Below are 3,648 nucleotides of genomic sequence, written 5' to 3'. Positions count from 1 at the left end.
AATTTATGTATATACATATATCGAAGTATTCATTATGATACAGTTAATATGCATTGCTCGAAATGAAAAAGGACTTGAAGATAATTGAAAATTCAATTACGAGATCTTAAATGGAGCATCTAAAAACGCTACAATAAATTTTAAGTCCGTTTTATATTAACGAAAGCATTATCGGGGAGACCTTCGTTTATCGCAAGTTCTCAGTTAGACGCATTTAGATTGTTAAAAATCTGAAATTAAATTTACGGTAGGATGAAATCCACGATTAAAGTGGAAGTGTGATTTTATTGTCTATCTATGTTCAATTAAATTTTTTAATTTAAACTTTTGAATTTAATTCATTCCTTCAATTTAAACTTTACTTTCGATTCTGTAACAAATTATTTTTTATTGTCATCCCTTTACTTTTTTAAATCGGCTGTTAGCTTTTTGCTTCATATTATTTCCTATCTTTGATATATGTACTTTAAAGAACTCTCAATTTTCTTATGGAATTGTAACTTAATCCTTATGACTTAGGGATTACCTTAAGGATATCTTACGTTCAGATTTAAATTCTTGGATTATTTCCCGCTGTTTTAAGAGCGATTTGTTCTCGCAATAATTCGCGGTGATAGCGCGATCGGAAGATACTGAAGACAGTACCGATACAAATTAAGTAATAACACTTTGAAACGACAGATTCAATGTAATTCCGCGCATAAACATCTCTCAGCCATCCAATTACTCGGAAATACAATTTCCGCAGCGACGAAGGCAACGACGTCCTCTTCTTCTTACTCCATCGTATTACTTTCCGCACATTTCGAACCTTTGAACCAGTGCAGCTAAATTTATTAATATGACCGAATGTAAATGATTCTACGTTTTCATTTTCAGAACAATAATAAATGTGTCCTAATATCGCAAGAAATTGTTCAATATTTATTTTTCACTATTCAAATCATCACTTTAACGTAATTATTTAATTAATCCTGCCAACTGTATAATAAAAATCGAAAAGAGACTTTAACAACTTTAATACTTCTAGAAAAACATATTTATTCAAGTAATTTCTTCGACAAAATTTAATTGTTGCATGTAATGATAATGTAATATCAAATACTCATTTCATTAATCGTTTCATTATCTATTTAATCGTAAAACTCCTTTTTACGATATCGATCGTTTTCTTCCGAAAAAGTTCTTCCGAAATATAACGCGGCGCTTTCTTGCTTTACTGCAACGACGAACTTTGATCGAGAAAATAATACGATTTCGAAATTTCGTTGTTGAATGTTTTGATAAATGTGTTTTCGTTTTGGTTTTCGTTCGTTTCTTCGACAAGTAAGAGGCAGCAAGCCGAGGCAGAGGGATGCGTTCGAACAACTGGAGCCGGGAATCTTCGCTTCTCCGTGTACGCAGGCGACACTCGTGTTGGCCTTTCAATCAACGTAATTGCCGTTCGATCAAGTTCGAACCTGTGCCAATCCTGTCCAACGACAATGCCCTCTGCGCGCTCGTGTTCCACGAGATTGAAAAGTTCCTGAGCTTATGCGCTGTAACACCGAGCTCGATCATGGAGTATTCGCACAGAGAGAGGACAGACATTCGATGTTTGCAGCTTAAAATTAATTGAACTGGCGTTTCCTCTTCGGGGGAAAAAAAAAATTATCCTTCTTCGGTAAATATCTTGTCATCCCACTGTCATAAAATATCCCTGCCATTAATAGATCGACGAATTTCATTAAAAATATAATTCGGCTGTCGTTAAAGATGTAGATCAGATACATGTAGTTTCTGCAAAAAGTGATTAGAATTGACAGTTTATACATTTCCGTATAAACACGAATTTTATATACGTACGAAATGATTCATTAAGGCTAATATTTGTGTATTTAACGATGCAATTTTATAGTTTATATAAATGAAAATATTTTCTCATTTTACTTTAATTACATATTCTATTTGAAAAACATATTCTACTTCTCTTATTGAAATAATTCTGGATCCAGGCTCTAAATTGTCAAATTTTTTCGTATTACTTTCAAATTTAATATAGACAAATCTGTTTTCATTATTTCATGATTTTTTTTTATCTCGTTAAAAAATATTTGTAATACAATTCTTAATAAATAAGCGAGGAGTACAAATTCAATGATAATAAATAGTTATTTTAATTTTTTAAAAGATAATTGACTCCGAATTATTTTTTTTCTCACACAATTAATATTCTATGCGATTTAACGCGAAATATTAATTAATAAATCGAACGTGGAGTTTCCTGTATCATTTATTAATATTTTGTGATTGCAATACATACATGTATGTATGCATGCAATTTTTACGACTGAAACATACGTTCAATCGTTATTACACATAAATATTAGTAGAGATGTGCTAATATAATTCGATCGATCGATTCTGATTAGGGACGATTCTCTGATACATTAAACATGCAGCTGCTTCCGTCAGATGATAGTTCTAATATCATTCAGGTTATTTCATTGTCGATCAATCCGAATTATAATCATATGAGCAGCTAGAAAAGTTATCTCCTGTATAATTATGTTTCTCTTGCTCGTTACGCGCACTAAGCAACATTTTTATAATACGTGATTTTGAATATTTTTGGCAAAGTCAAATTGTTGTCTAAAAATTTGTTTGTTGCGCGTTAACAACTAAATTTATCTTGACACTCAAAAACATTATATTTTACTATAACAAACACTACCAGGCAACTAAAGCGTATATTTCTCAATTCACGTGACGTTTATAAAAAAAAAAAACTGCGGGGATTTTTCCGAGTTTCAGAAAGTTTCAAATTTAAAATAGAGCATTTCTAATTTAAAACACTAAGCGTAGAAAATTGTAATATATTTCGGAAAAAAAATTTAGCGAGAGATAGAGGGAGTGAGAGAGAGAGAGGAAAAAAGGTGCACACGGTGAACGATTGTAAAGGAAGATTCCATGTTACTTGGAACCCTTGACCAAACATCGCCGGTGTGACCCTTCTGGCCCTCCCTCGTTTCTTCTTCTTCGAGTCGAAACACCCTACGGGCGTGGAAAGTTCTCTTGGAGTGCGTGTTCTCCATCTCGTCGCTTTTCACCTCCCTTCTCGCAGTCGGGTGCATTTATAGTGGCGTCTGTGTTGTGTGTGTGTGTGTGTGTGTATGTGTGTGTTTTGTGTGTGGGTGAACGTACGCCGGCACAAGCGTGGATTATATCGGCACATGCGCCCCTCGCGACTGTCGCGTCGGTGGAAAAGCGGATATAGCCGGCGGCGTGTCAAAACCATTCCGCCGCCCGTGCCCGCGAGTTTAGTACGGCGTGGTTCTCGGTTGCGGTTGGACGATCCGTGCACCTGCCCTGTGTGCGCGGTTGATAGTACACGATAGCGCACGAAGGGTTGCGAATCGCGCGGGGCGCGCGTGTTGGTGGTGGCGTCGCGAAAATCACACCCAGCCGGTGTGTCGCGACGACGGTTTTTCAATGGAGATTCGTCTGCCCTCGGCAGCCGGTCCAGGTTCCAGATGTTACGTGCCGGTGCAGGCGTAAGGCAGACGTGCCTGGAGTTGATCTCAGTAAGGAACGATTGCGGCACTCGCAGCATCCGAATCTTCGATCCCTTCGCCGAAATCTTCAACTGCGTTTCCCGTTTTACTTAGC

At 36.5% G+C, this 3,648-nt stretch overlaps 1 protein-coding gene across 1 annotated transcript in view; it reads left to right on the top strand.

Annotated features, from left to right (window-relative positions):
• Positions 1–3,648, top strand: part of LOC108750006 (alpha-mannosidase 2) — a 189,784-nt gene that overhangs the window by 80,119 nt on the left and 106,017 nt on the right. The gene's annotated exons all lie outside the window — the stretch shown is intronic.

Source organism: Trachymyrmex septentrionalis, unplaced genomic scaffold, assembly GCF_001594115.1.
Source record: "Trachymyrmex septentrionalis isolate Tsep2-gDNA-1 unplaced genomic scaffold, Tsep1.0 scaffold32, whole genome shotgun sequence".
Classification (NCBI taxonomy): domain Eukaryota; kingdom Metazoa; phylum Arthropoda; class Insecta; order Hymenoptera; family Formicidae; genus Trachymyrmex; species Trachymyrmex septentrionalis.
This window is presented reverse-complemented; position numbering and strand designations above follow the sequence as displayed.